This window comes from Mus caroli, unplaced genomic scaffold, assembly GCF_978045245.1.
Source record: "Mus caroli unplaced genomic scaffold, Mus_caroli_1 scaffold_1, whole genome shotgun sequence".
Classification (NCBI taxonomy): domain Eukaryota; kingdom Metazoa; phylum Chordata; class Mammalia; order Rodentia; family Muridae; genus Mus; species Mus caroli.
In genome coordinates this window covers 84801933-84817631 of record NW_028227256.1, presented here as the reverse complement: position 1 = coordinate 84817631, position 15699 = coordinate 84801933, and the positions used below count along the sequence as shown (strand labels likewise).

At 44.8% G+C, this 15699-nt stretch overlaps 1 protein-coding gene across 2 annotated transcripts in view; it reads right to left on the bottom strand.

Annotated features, from left to right (window-relative positions):
* Window positions 1–9315, bottom strand: part of Trpm8 (transient receptor potential cation channel subfamily M member 8) — an 84070-nt gene extending 74755 nt beyond the window's left edge. For both annotated transcript variants that reach the window (XM_029483630.1, XM_029483643.2), the window contains exon 1: window positions 9250–9315. The gene's annotated coding sequence lies outside the window, so the exon portion shown is untranslated. The remainder of the gene's footprint in view (window positions 1–9249) is intronic.
* Window positions 9316–15699: the final 6384 nt, after the last annotated feature.

Here is a 15699-nt window from a genome sequence, read left to right as displayed (position 1 = left end):
TGGAGAAACTGACCAAAACCAGAAAATCCAGGAAGGAGAGAAAACTATACCAATCAGTGTCCACCCCCAAGTGCCCAACCACATCCAATAATGTCAAGCCTGTTAGAAACATGGGTTAGGGACTGAGATCTTAATCCACAGCAGGGCATACAGTCTCTAATTAACACAAACATTGTTCAACCTTTTTGTAAACACACAGGAAGAGTCAATGAGGCACCCGCAGAGATTTGTGGACGGAGAGGGGGAGGAGAAGACACACTCAGCTGATGGGGGTGGAGGGTGGGGTAAACATCACTTCAATTCCTGCCAAGTCATTGGTGAAAACATAGCAAGCTTACAGCTTACAATCAGCACAGCAAACTTGGAAAATGATCACTGTTGGCTTGCGGGAGTCTAGATAAAAGAATTAGAAATAGATCTGACAGACTCGTCAGATTTCTTCAGCAACACATCCCCTGGTAGTGTGGGTCCATTCCAATGGATGGCCCTACACCCATGGACATATTGGCACGTGCTTCATAGTGGGAGATTTTAAAATTACATAAATTTGGGGGGAAAAACAGAGATAGAGGGATATTGGAACAGTTGGAGAAGACAGAGTGGAGTGGGTTCAATGAAAATGTATCATATGCATGAAAATCTCAAACAATAAAAGGTGTTCTTCCAGAGGCCGAAGAAAGAGCATGATTGGTAAGGTGCTCACACCCCAGCTGTGAAGAACTGAGTTTAGATTCTGAGAAGCCACATTAAAAAACTGGCTGAGGTGGTCTGTTCCGGTAGTCCCACCAAGAGCAAGATACCCATGGCAGAGATGAGCAGATCTTTGGTGAAGTTCCAGGACAATGAGACCTTGTCTCAAACAGAAGGTGAGATATGGCTGAGGATTGACCCTACAGATTGTTCTTTGACATCCACATGTGTGCACATGTACACTCGTGTGCACGAGTGTGTTTGCATACACACACACACACAGAGTTACACTTGGAAGATGTTCAATACTAAGTTATTTGTCACAGGGAGAACTGGAAACAACTTAGGTGTCTACCTCCAGGAGAATGTTTCTCCAAGAATAGACAAGATGATGACACCATGCCAGGAGTGTCTTGGTGTTTGCTAGGGCTTCTTGCAAGTAGGTAAAGAGCAAGATGACAATAACAAAAGATCACTCCGATTTTGGGCTTGTGCTCAAATCCTACCCATGCCACCTTGATGAGAGCTCCTAGACACAGCTTCCTGTTGCAGGGAAGTCAGGTAACATGCTTGTCGTCAAGGCTTCTATCAAAAACATCACACATGATATTCAAAAACACATGGATGCAGATCCACCAAAGTACTCGTCACTGCTGTGTGGCCAGAGGAGGGCTAGACATGATTTTAATTCTATCCTTTAAATTTTCATGTTTTCCCACATTATAGACATCATGTATGTCACCTGGAAAACATCTTTGACAAAAAGGAAACCATCTTAGAGTTGGGTAAGATGAAGATAGCCTCTGACCTTAGCTGTATTCCTCTCCTCTAGGAGACAGGGGATGATAGAGTGAAGACAGCCATGGGTCTCTGTCCCCAGAGTATAGGGAGAGAAAGGCAGAGCTGCGGAAGAGAAGGCCATGATAGTTCTGTTTGCTCTAAGAAGGGGCTGAGTTTGAGACTTGGGAAAGACAGCCAGCAGATTGTGGGAGACCAAAGTCCAGGAGAAATATCAGAATATAGTAATGTTAACAGTAACAGCACAGGGACCAGAAGGCGTTTCAAGGGTAGATGGAGGGATGAGAAATTGAAGTTTTCTCATTCAAGGAGAACCGTGAGTCTGTCCAAGAGCACAGCCACCCAGGGTCTCACTCAGCAGCCAGAGATGCGACTTGAAGAGTCCCCTCAGGGATCCTCTCCACACTAACTGGAGCAGAGCAGCCCCCATTGGGTTTTGTATTTGTGAGTCAGTTTCTTATACAAGAATACAGATGCAAGCGTCTGCTCTGGAGCCCTTGGTCCTCTCTGCCCGTTTGCTCTGATGGCTGCACAGGTGACCAGAGGAACCTCTGTGGCTCTTGTCTCTTGTAATGGAAAGGGAGCCGCTGCTTCACTCAAGGAAAAAAATGGTTTCTTGATGGTTTATCTCCAAATATAAAGCTGATATATTTGTTTATGCCAGCCTGGCCTACAGCTGGGAATTCAACCTTCACATAGAACTTGAAAGACAGGTGCCATAATCCCAAGGTTCTAATACTGGACAACACAGCATGACATAACATACCCATGCTATCTGATTTGTAAGCTCTTGAGGGCTCACCAGAAGTGCTTCTTGGATACTGTTTCTTCCTATAAGAGGTGCTGACATTCTACAGTCTTCTTGAAACATAAGTTTCAAGCCCAGGGCTTCATAACTAATCTAGTGTTCCACATGACTGTAGTTCTCTTCATCATGGAATTCTTGACAGCAGCAGGAAAATGAAGTCAATAAAAATGGCAGACGCTGCCTGATGTGGGCCCACCTACTGTGATGACCACCATGAATAAGACTCCACTAGACGAATGGCATGGGATTATGTATTGCAAGGCTGGGGGGAGGGTGATTTTTAATGAGGATGATTTTATGCAACTCATGAAGGTTGCTCAGTATGCTTCCTCTGCTTCTAAAGCATCGTAGAGGAAGGAGCAGGAGAGATGGCTGAAAGGCTCAGCGGCCTTGCTGTTCTTTCCAGATGACCAGGGTCACAACCATTTGTAACTTCATTTCCAGAGGAATCAGATGGCAATGCACACATAATTCGTGCACACACACACACACACACACACAAATAAAAGTAATTTTTTTAGAAGTCATGAAGATAGGAATGAAACATGAACACTCTGGTGTCTTTCACTCCCAGGATTCAGAAGTTCATAGAGAAATGGAAGACATCCTTTCCCACTACAATGTAAACCATGTGTTAAGAGGACGCCAGATAAACACATTGAAGAAACATCTGCTAATCAAGCCTAACACTGGAAGGAGAAAGAGCTACCATGGTACAGAAAAAAAGCTAAAGCAAGGGCTTGTGGGTCTGAACAAGGCTGAGGCTGGATTCTCAATGACCAGCAACTAACACACCCTCTCACGTCTCTGTCTCCTCATTATTGATGCTGGGCCACTAACTAATGGCTTCTAAAAGGAAGGTTGGTGCTTCTGCCTACCAGTTATCATGATATTTATTACTCTACTACAATGGCCAACTTCATCTGACTTTGGCCCAACTTATGATTAAGCTCTTTTTTTTTGGGGGGGGGGAATTACAGGTTTTCATCTTTGGGAAGAAATATGATCTTCCTATCAATGGTTATTGCTGCAACTTCTACTCTCACAGGTGGCTCTCTTGGTTTTATGGCAGGCATGGCCCTTCCTCCCTGACTGATCTACCCTGGACCCATCCATCAGCATCAGAAAAACACCATGGGGAAGATTTCAATGGAGCACAGTAGAAAATGTGTGTGTGTTAGGAGACGGGTTCCAGTTGAGGGTCTTTGCAGAGAATTCACATATGGACAACTTGACTGATACTTACCCCCAGTGCTGCAAGTTTGATTCTGTTTTCATTAAATTTTTTGACCCTGTAAAGTAAACTCTATAGACAGCCTCAATGATGCTTTCCCTGCCACAATTATGCTTTTGTTCTTAATTCATCATGGTTAATATTTTATTGATTCTGGCTAGAAATGGGCCTAAATTTTTTATGTTGATCATAAATTTTTTCTATGTGCAAACTCAAGTTTGTTTTTGTTTTCTGGAAATCAGATTGCTGTTTTGTGACAACAGCCTCCCCTGGGCATGGGTGACATCGCACAAGACTCTATTTCTCGAGATCCATAACAGGTCACAGAGGCAACTATGGAAAGAGAGGGCATGTGGCAGCTCAAAGTGAAACACAAGTCCTGTGGGAAGAGTGGCTCTCAGAACTACTGTTGGTCCTCATTTCATAGGGGTCAATGTCAAACCAGAGAAAGCACTTGAGATGGCAGCAGGTGGTATCCATAGCATCCTGCATGATCAGCACTGAGTGCAGAAGGGAACCAGGAAGGCACAACACAGGCTGCATTGGATTTAAGATTGTAGATTATGATCCACCCAACAGGGATGGGAGCTCCTGGGTCCATGTTCTTGGCAGCCTAGCTGTGGCAATCACTGGTTAATCACTGGAGAACACAGAGATTTATGTATTTCTGAAGCAGATGTCCTATGTGCAGGAAATGTGAACAGGATAAATTCCTACTGAGCTAAGCAAAGATCAGAACATTTACAACAAAACTCCACTGGTTCTGATGCAACAAATAGGGTCAGAATTGTCCAGAAGTTATTTAAGGATAAGAATAAATATCAAACCATCCAGTCAGTGTGTCAGGGAAACAGCACAAAGGAGGGAGGTCAAGCTAGCATCCAACTTCTCACCTCCAAAGCTCTCATCTAGAAGCAACTAGAGCACCCTCTTCTTTGTGAGAGGGAAAATACTGGGACCTAAGGCTTCTGTCCTCAGCCAGTGCAGCTGTGAGGGCAGTAGAAAGGGTAAGGTGAGAGATAAGGGACGCCAGCCTAACTGCAAAACCAATCTCTGGGTGGGGAATGGGGGTCAAGGGGCATGGGGATTGATGAAACTAACAAATAAATGGAGAAAACATCACAGGGATATATTTTCAGTTTAGAATTTTTGTATTTCACCTCAATGAGTAGAGATAATAAAGACCTAAAGGATTCTATAACGCAAAGAAAGGAACAAAGCATGAAGCGAATGGAGGTAAAATAAGAGAAAGAGACAGGGCTGTGAAGACTATGGCAGCTTTGACCAACCATATAAGGAAGCCTGCTTTAGTGGTACCCTGAACTTGCTGATGGCTGAAGCAAAGGGAAGAACATGGCCAACTGCAAGCTCTGCCAGAGCTGGGAAAGTGCACCAAGCTCACACACACACACACACACACACACACACACACACACACACACACGCACACACAGAAGCAGAGACCAGTATAAGAGCTACAGCTGCTATGGGTGGATGGGGACCATGAGTGTGACTACGAAGAGCAGCCCCAGGGCTTTTCTCTGGATGGGACAATTCCAAAGCCTGATAGCTGTGTGATAAAACTACACATGCTAATGAGTGCATGAGAAAATATGGGGAACTTGGAGGATATTTCTGGCCAGTTCCCACCTCAGTTCCCTGACCTGGGTCTCATAAAAACCCAGTAGTTCTAGGTGATGTTATCTGTTGCATAGGATGGGAAGGTGAATGAAGGACACATGCCACTTCCCTGCAATATATTTTTTTCCAACACAATGGTAAACTAAAAGAAAACCGTCTCAACATCCTGAGTCTCATGGTCAGAAGAATCCTTGGTATAAGTTTGAAATTCCTACACTATCAACTGTATTATTACTCCTACAGCATCAATCTTGTGATATCTGCAGCACCAACTACATAGCACCTACAGCTCCTACCATGTAATTTCTGCAGCTCCAATCAGGTAATGCCCAGGACACCAGACAATGTGCCCACTTCCTATACCATCCAAATGAAGCTGAAGCCAATCACTACAGGAAGTTCCAGTGAGTCTACCTTAAAGTCAGACCCACTCTAGAATTCAGCCATCCGACTTATTTAACAGATCTATTTAGCAGTGAAACTTTTGGTTCTATATTTTCTTCCATATCTCAGTTATTTTGATATACAGTCCTTTCAGAGATTTCTGAGGGATCTAGTGCATTTAGTAGGTTCCTTGTGCCCACCAGGAGGTGATCTCAGTGACAATTTACAATCAAGGTGGACTTTTAGAATGTATCTGTAGTTTAGGGTGACTCTAAGCCTAAGACAGCAGTTCCTCCAACTTCCCACTCGGGCAACAGAGGTTTATATCACAGGACAGAGAACTCTGAGACTTCAAACCAGTGGTTCTCAACCAGGGTTCTGTGACCGTTTAATACAGTTCCTCATTTTGTGGCGACCCCAACCACAAAATTATTTCATAGCTGCTTCACAGCTATCTACTGTTGTGTGTGATAATGGAAATATCTCATATGCAGGATCGCTGATATGTGACCCTCAAAAGGGACACGACCCCCAGGTTGAGAACACTGTTCTAGACTCACCTTCCTGTGCTCTTGGAGTAAGTCTGCAGGTATGGACCACACTTGAGAACTCCTGGTTCACTCTGCAATGCTACAGATTAAACAGTGAAGATCCATTTCTGGACTGCACTAAAACGTTCACAGGACAGCTCATCAGTTTTTTCAAAAGCACAGTCTGTAGTTGACAAGACCTGAAGAGGCAGCCTCCTGTAAACGTCACATCAGTGCTCTTCCAAAGTCAACTTGAACTCCTGAACAGTGCAACCTACTCATTCTAGAGCATAAAACACATACTAGCAAATAAATACTTTCACATGCCAGAAATAAAGAACAGGTGTGCCACATGCCTACTGTGTGCCAGGTTCTGTGCTGAGCTCTTGACTACCTTCCAATGAGAACCTTTATATGGATGAGAAAGATGAAAAAGACAAAACACAGAGAAGCCAACTTTTCCAGAGTCCCACGGTTGATAAGTAAGACATAAAGGTTCCAACCCAACCAGGCTGTAAGTAGCTTTGTGCCACTTCAATGTCTCTTTGAGAAGAGACAGGTTGTCTTTACTGCTATGTTAATGCACTACCAAATGTAAACCATTAGAAAGCTATTTTGTGGCAGAGAGGTCAAGGCCACCAAAGAACAACTAACCAGGGCTCACAGGGGCTCACAGAGACTGATGACAATCAGGGAGGGAGCCACCGTGAGTCTGACCTAGGTCCTCTGCATATATGCTGTGGTTGTATAGTCTGGTGTTCTTGTAGGACTCCTAAGAGTGGAAGCAGGGGCTGTCTCTGACTCTTTTCTCTTACTGTCTTGCCCCATCCAGCTTGATATGAGGGTATGTGCCTAGTCTTATTGTAACTTGCTATGCAAGGTTTAAAGGTCTATATCTCTGCAAAGCCTTTCTGAAGAGAAACAGAGCAAAAGTGAATTTGGAAGAAATGAAAGGTGGGGAAGAGGAACTAGGAGGAGTGGAGGGAGGGGAAAATGTGGTTGGGGGTAATATATGAGAGAAGAACATAAAAGAAAGAGAGAAAGAAAGGGAGGGAGGGAGGGAGGGAGGGAGGGAGGGAGGGAGGGAGGGAGGGAGGGAGGGAGGAAGGGAGAGGAGGAAAGAAGGAAGGAAGGAAGGAAGGAAGGAAGGAAGGAAGGAAGGAAGGAAGGAAGGAAGGAAGGAAGACGTTTTGTTTGTAGAGGCTGGCCATTGTGCCTTTTTTAAATTGGGGGCGGGGGAGGGGTATCTTGCATATGGAAATCAGAGGACAATTTACACGAGTTGGTTCTCTCCTTCTAATATGTGGGTTCTGGGGATTAATCTCATCCTCAGGCTTGAATGAGGTCAACCTCACTCACTGAGCCACCTCACCAGCACCCCTGTGTCTTTATTACTAGTGCTAATAAATAATTTTTGCAATCTATAAGTCATTATTATCAATGGAATATTCTCACATTCTCTGCACCAGACACACGTGAGAATCAGTGATGTTCTTGTCTTTGTACAATAGTAGTATTTGGCATGTCTTCAGGATTAGCTCTTAGCTTAACTTTCTCAGCAACCGAACTGGTCCTAAGATGCTGGTTTGTGCTCTGGAAATGCTCCAGAGAGCCTGGCACCAAACCCCATCCTGTTCCTGCTCCTCTTTTCCTTCCCATCAATTATTCATTGTAATGGGGAGGGTGACACTTGAGAAACTTCAAATACATGTGACACCACTCAGAGACATCCATCTCTCCATCCTTGTTCTGGCAATAGCATGGTAGAGGTGCACAGGCCTTTAGGGGATCGCCTGGACCCTCATCTGTAACTCACCATGGAGAAGAACTCAAACTTTTGCTGCCGTTGCTGTTGTTGTTGAAGACATTCTCCTGTTGTCCTAGTTGCAACAGGGGAGAAGTCTGAACAGGTGGGTTAAAAACTGGCAAAATGGCAAATTTTCTGGAAGTTTAAGATTATTGGGCCCACATGGGCATAGGACCCATACCTGTGATCCCAGCACTTGGGAGACAGAAGCAGAAGGATCTCTGTGTATCTGAGGTCAGTCTTTTCTATGTATCAAGCTCCAGGACAGCCAGGACTACATAGAGAAACTCTGTGTCAACAAAACAAACAACCACCACTGCCATCATCATCATCATCACCACCACCACCACCACATTAATAATAATAATAATAATAAATAATAATAAATACTGGTCCCCCACCCAGGACCCTGCTCTAAGGAGCAGTGGTAAGACATGGGCAAGCATAGGCCAGAGAAGAGCTTAAAAGTGCTATTTGCCAAAAACCTTCTAGAACCAGATGGAACCAGCAAGGGACGCAGAGGAGCCTAGACCCTGCTGCTTTCACAGATGCCAAAAGAAGAAGCAATTCGTATACAAAGAATGTAGTCCTAGGTGAGGACAACTTCATCCCAAACTTTAGAGAATGATAACTACAAAGTCACAGTCTTGAAGCAGCCCTCTCTTCACTCCCAGGATTCTGAGAAGGCGGAACTCCTTCTCAGGACGCTCCTGTTAGTACAGCTACAGCACGTGCAAAGGGCACCAGATATTCTGTAGTCCCGACACCACGAATGTCCGCACGAGCCTTAAAGTGAACTAGAAGTGAAACCTGTAATCATTCACCCGGCCCCTCTGCTTTCTCATTGACTTCTAAATAACACGAGATGCCCGTTCCAATCAGTGGAGAGATCCAGACAGCCACAGCAAGTTTAGACAAGACAAGCCCATTCTCTTTTTGCTAGCAAAGAAAATTTGCTGTCTGATTTCATCCCTTTTTGAGTTAATTCTATCTCACCAGAGTGTTGACTTAAGAAAACTTACTTGATTCAGGGTCACGATAGATAGGGGAGTCATTAGAAAAGCTATTTTGAGGACTCCACTATCTATCAATCAGGAAAGGGAACATGCAATCATGTTTTAAAACCATTCCCCAGAAATTCTAGAAGAAAATCCTACATTTATAAACCAACTCAAATGGAGAGGAGATAATCTGCGAAGCAGCATATTGCCCCACATCCCTTGAAAGGATCTAAGGGTTTCAAATCTTGGCAGAAAATGATGCTCAGATCAAAGGTACCAAATTCATTGCATCAACTGCACAAGCCACAGCCAGGGCGGCACTTACAGAGGGGAGAAAGCAAAAGCTGAGAACATACCGTGGAGCTGCTCAATCAGCCAAGAGCTTCTCTCTCCTCAAAGAGCCTGCTTGTCTCTTAGCTCACTGGAGGAGGGAGGACTTTATAGTCACACACAGCCCAGCCCAGCCCAGCCCCGCCTCCTGCACTAAGCTTCTTTGAAGAGAAGGAATACAGAAAGAAAAAAAGAAAAAGTCACACCATGCAAGAGCAATTTTAGCAACTGAATAGAGAGCCATGCAGTGCCTAAGTATGCAGAAATGCTAACATGGTAATTATTAAATTCCAGTAAGGTTAGCATCCCTGATTTTCACCCTTGCTCGCCAATAGATTAATTCACACTAAAACCTAATCTCTACAGTTAGGGGCACATTTTAAAAACCACAAATGAGATGGGAAATGCTCATCATGAAAAATGGTGAAATTAATTAAAGAATTAAAATCCTTAATTACGATTAGAAAAACACTCTTAAATGGAAATGATTTAACCAGCATTGCTCTTTTGCATATTTGTAGATTTCCCAACTCTATCTTTCATTCATTGAGCTGCCTACACAGGGCTTAGGAGTGTGTCACTGAAGCTGAGGTGGACCAGCTTTGCTAATTTACAGGTACTTCCACCTAAGTCCCCTTTACTGCCTTTGTGTCTAGACCAGAAAAGAAGAGAAGATGTGAGAAGAGATGGACGAATGGCCAGTGGATAGATTTCAGCTTTAAATCACACCACCAACATGATTTCTTTGTCCTAACTGGGGGTCTTCAAGTATTGGCTACTGTCTACAGTTTATGATTACATGTGGAGTGTAAGCTATCAACATGTAGACAGAGGGAGGAGTAATTTCAAATTTTATAACATGGGCTGAAAAGATAGCTCAGTCAATCCATTGCTTGAAGAAAGCAGAAGGGCTTGCCTTGGATCCCCAGCAGCCACATAGAAGCCAGGTGTGTGTGTGTGTGTGTGTGTGTGTGTGTGTGTGTGTGTCCCAGCATTACAGAGGAGGAAACAGGAAAATCCTTGGACCTTACTGACAATCTAGCCAAATTCAATCAGTAAAGATCCAGGTTAATTGAGACTTTATCTCAAAAAATAAGGTGAGTAAGGCTAGAGAGATGGCTCAGTGGTTAACAGTGCTGGCTGCTCTTCCATAAGATGAGAATTCAGGTCCCAAGACCCATATCAGGCAGCTCACAAGCACCTGTAACTCAAGCTCCCAGGGCTCTAACTCCATTTTCTGGCCTTGGCAGGCACCTAGGTGGACATGACACATATGCATATATAATCATAAAATAAAGTAGAGAGAAATTGAGAAGCATCAACCTCTGGCCTCCACATGCATACCTACGCACACATAAAGATGATGGCATGAGAAATATAAACACAAAGGAGTTCAGATTAGGCAGAATGCATATCAAGAAAGACTTCTGTAGAGGCAGATGTCTGAGCAAGGTCTGAAAGCAGGGCTGGATTCGTGTAGCAATTCCCATAGATGGTGTTTTCAGTGTAAAAAGAAAACCCTTCAAGCAAACAGGGGCAAAAAAGATACCAGCCTGAGGTCTCTAGTGCAAACACCCTAGTCATAAGTCAGATAACAAATGTAACAACGGCCAAGAGCAAGGCCGTGGGGACAGGAGGGTGCATGGAAAGGGGAACAAAGGCCTCTTCCTGTAAGCGAGGAAGCCTGTGATAGAAAGAAAAAGTCAGGCAGGGAATCAGAGGACTCTCGTGATCACCCTTAACAATGGATCTAGGACTGCAGCATCCCACACCCCATGATCTCCTTTCCTACCCCACACTCTTGCACCTGTACCTCTAAATGGAGCCAGAAAAATCCAGGATTCTCTTCCCTTGATCTGCACTGGAGGCAGCAAGAATCTTCAGAGGAAGCAAGGGATCCAACACAAAACCTAATAGAAAAATCAAGCAAACTGAAGAGGACCAGGAACAAAGAAAAGGAAAGACACCAGGGACCCATTTCAGCTCCCTTGCCTGTGTCTGCCAGAATGTCATGAGGGAACCTAGTGGGACTTGACTTCAAGCTAAATTTCCAAGGGTAGAATCAAACCATGGGCTGTCAAGTGACTGCTACAGGTCACAGCACAGTTGTACAATTTCATCGTGGGTTCAACGTGTAACAAGAGAGAAAACTGGTAGGGGCAGAAGACTTGCTGCAGTCTGCTGCCTGGGGCTGTGCTGGGAACCTTGAGCTGAGACTAGATGGCTTCATTGCACTGAAGACTCGGAGCCTGAGCAGACTTTGAACGTGGGGGAGGAGACATGGATGTGCTGTGACAGTGGCCATGTGTTGGTCCTTACTGAGAGGGAGAGAGGCAAGGCAACACATCTGTGATGCTGAGCATCATGGGTAGGATGAGAGTTGACCCTGAGGGACAAGAAACCCTTGGGCAGATGCCTTCCTTGAAGGATCTCAGACCCTGGAGAGAGACCTGCATTCTAGGACTACAAGCTGCTTTAGGCTTCCTGCAAGCATGGCTCAACCTTGCCATCTTCTCCAAAATGTGGTATATAGTCTCTGTCATGATCTGAACTATGTCCTTCTAACATATTACATTGAAGAATGGACTCTTTGCAGCCACCAAGTATGAGCCTACTTGGAAATATGGTCTTTAAAGGGATGGTTAAAAGGCTAAGGATCAGTTAGTAAAGTGCTGGCAACGCAAACATCCTGAGGACATGAGTTTGGATCCCCAGCAGCCACGTAAAAAGCTGGGATTAGGAGTACACATCTGTAGTCTTTGTGCCAGGAAGTCAGAGGCAGACAGATCTCTGGAGCTCCCTGGCCAGCCAGCCTGGTAAGCTAATAAACTCCAGTTCAGTGGGAGACAGTCTCAAAAACTAAAGTGGTGAGTGATGGAGAAAGACATCCAATGCAAAACTCTAACCTTCATATGCATGGACACACATGTGTATGCCCATGTGCACATAGCCATATGAGCAGAGGCACCTATCACAACAACACAGAGTAACAAGTGAAAAAGGCAAAATGAAGCTATCAGACTGAGGTTTTTGTTTTGTTTTGTTTTGTTTTGTTTTGTTTTGTTTTGTTTTGTTTGTTGTTGTTGTTGTTTTGTTTTGTTTTTTCGAGACAGGGTTTCTCTGTATAGCCCTGGCTGTCCTGGAACTCACTTTGTAGACCAGGCTGGCCTCAAACTCAGAAATCCACCTGCCTCTGCCTCCCTAGTGCTGGGATTAAAGGCGTGTGCCACCATGCCCAGTTAGACTGAGTTTTGATGAAAAAAAAATAATAATAACCTTCATTGAAACACACAGAATAATCCTGCGAAGATCCAAAGAGAAGATTCCCATTCACAAGCCACAGGGAGATATCTCAGTGGTACTACCCTACCACCTTGACCTCAAGCTGCCAGTCTCCAAAACCAAGAGGAAAGAAATGACTATTACCACCATAGATGCCCAAGGAAAGCAAAGAAGTCTCATGGATGCTGAGGTATGAGCCTTCACTGCCTCCTAGGTTCTCCCAGCAGCGTAGCTTGACCTAAAAGTGCAGAGAGAAGCATCAGGGGCCAAGGAAACCGTTTACATCTCCAGATGAGGACAGTGAAGCCAGGAGGGACTTCCTCATTGATTTTTTGGTAACTAAAAGTCAAGTTATTCACTTTAACTCATAAGTTTTCATTGTTCATCCAAACATCTTGTCATCAAAACCAATAAACCATGATCTGGCCCAGCCATTTAAATATCGTTAACATGGCCTGAAAGACATCTAGAATCATCTAGAAGTGAGCAAAAGAGTTGGAGAGATGGCTCTGTCAACCTACATGCTTTCAAGATCCAACTGATAGATCCCCAGAACCCACACAAAAGCCAGGCACTGTAGCATGTACTTATAACCTCATTGCTAAGCAGGTGGAAACAAATGAGGCCCACTGGACAACCAGCCTACTCTAGTCTGTGAGCTTCAGGCAACAGAGAGATCTTGTCTTAAAAAAAAAAAAAAAAAAAAAAAAACACGGCAGGTGCCTAGTCCTGAGAACCTGGCCCCCATGGCACCTGGCAACAGTGAAATGAGACAAAAGCAAAGTCTTATAGCTGTGCCAGATGTGGCAAATAAGTGGTGGCTCAATGCTTAGCCCTAAACAAGATACCTCCACCATCCTTCACAAGGCTTAGGGAGCTCTGCGTATGAGAGGGCATAGAGACCCTAAGACCAGGAGCGAAGAGAGCAGACTGCAGAATGCTGTCTCCCAGATATGACATGGTCGCTTGCAATCATGGATTCTCAACAAACACAGATGGCTGCACAAGAAAGAGTCCATCAGTAGCCAGACAAAGATGGGAGAGGCCTTTGGGGGCTGCTGGATTAAATGATGAATAGATTCAAGGAAAGTGGGAGTCATTACCTTCAGTTATGCTCACACTGGTGACTCCCCCAACCAAGCTCCAATAGATCATCTCAATATAGTGGTTACACAGATGGCCTCCATTAAACCAGTGGGTCTGACAATAAAAACGACAATCATGGATCTGAAAAGGAACATGTGAAGGTGGGAGGCAGAGGATAAGAGAGAGATGGGAGGAAAGCAACCAGAATGCACTATAGACCTGTATAAACTCATCGAAGAACCAACTCAAGTTAGAAAGAACGCAAAGTAAACAGCTCTTTAGGAAAAGACCTGAGGTTGACCCCTGGCCTCCGTGTGAGTGCACACCACAGACTCACATACACCTGCACACACATGAACGCACAAGGACACACACATACACACAAGCACACACACACATACACACAAGCACACACACACACATGCACATATGCAAGCACTCACACAAAAGAAAAATAAAATTTAAAAGATGAGGCCAATAAAAGTAAAAATACAGGCAGAGGGGTATGAGTTTGGGTGTGCAGGCAAAAGGTTTTATTCAAGACTCAACAAAATGCCCCAATTCATCCTATTAGACAAAGACTTTGATTTTTAATGCTAGGTGGTTGCACTATCTCTCAATACCAGGAGAGGGCAGCCATAAGCAAAGCCATCCAGCTCCATCCACCAAGCAGGCTTCACAGGTGAGAAACGGTGTCAGACTTGGCGGCTCCTCCACAGATCCTTCTCCCTGTTAAGATAAACACGGGCACTCGTGTGCTCTCTGCAAAATCCCTAGACAACGGCTATTCCATCTCTGATTTCTGGATGTTTGTCCCATGAGAACTCTTGTCAGAACTGGGTGAACTGGAAGTGGCTGACAGTGACATCTCTAAAGCACTTGATATTGAAAATGTCCTGGGGGGCTGGTGAGATGGCTCAGTGGTTAAGAGCGCCGACTGCTCTTCTGAAGGTCCCGAGTTCAAATCCCAGCAACCACATGGTGGCTCACAACCATCCGTAATGAAATCTGATGCCCTCTTCTGGAGTGTCTGAAGATAACTACAGTGTACTTACATATAATAAATAAAAAAAAAAAAAAAAAAGAAAATGTCCTGGGTTGCAAACTCTGTGGTATAAATTGCTTTGGAAATTCATCTCCACGTGCATAGGCTCATGTTCCAAGCACTTGTCCCCAGCCATTGGTGCAAGATTGAAGGCTATGGAGCTATCCAGAGGTGGGGAGATGTAGCTTATTAGAGGTTAGACTGAGATCTAGAGCCCAGCCCGTAATTCCAGCACTCTGCTTCCTAGACCACACAATGTAAGCAGTCACTGCCACAGGCCCACCCCCCAAAACTGAGCTCCACCCCCCTGCCTCCCCACTGTGGTCGCAAGTTGCTTGGATGCATATAACCCTATGATGTGCCCCCCTCTTGCATAAAGAAGCTGGAAAACCAGCAGGAGGGCCAGGCAATTGCTGGGTCTCCCTTCCATCTTCCCAGACTGCTCCTTCTCCAACCCCGTTATCCCCATGACTGCTAGAGGCCCTCTGCTCTCTCAGGCACTGAGCCCAGCTCTTTTCCCATGGAGTTGGTACAAAGCATCACAAAGCAATTCCTCTCTGGATGAGTTTGTTCCATGAAAGATGTTTAAAAGGAAGATACCTTTGATGACTGTGCAGAAAGTCTACCTTCATGTTGAGGCCACACAGGGTTTATGCTCTTGTGATGCTTTTGACCCTGTGTGAGGATGCAGGTCCACATAGGTCAGGGCCTTGCCCTTTCCAGAAACCCAGGTCTTCCCCCCAAGGTTTTGACAAGGAGAGAGGCATCCAGAGACAACTTCCCATTCTAGGAGGGGAGTAAGAGGGAGAGTCAGCACAGCCTACTCTTAGTCCTGGCCAAACCTATTGTCTCTGCCACTGCATTGCTGTGACTACAGGCAAGCAGCACCTTGCTCAGTTTGTCATACACATCACCTGCAAGGTTCTGCCTCAGATGTCACGCTGACAATGAAATTATAGTGTCTACCCCACATGCCACAGAGATGAAGACACAATACCTAAGGGCCAAACACTCCAGCAACAGCACCTGAAGACCAATAACTGTCAGAAGGGTTTATGAACCC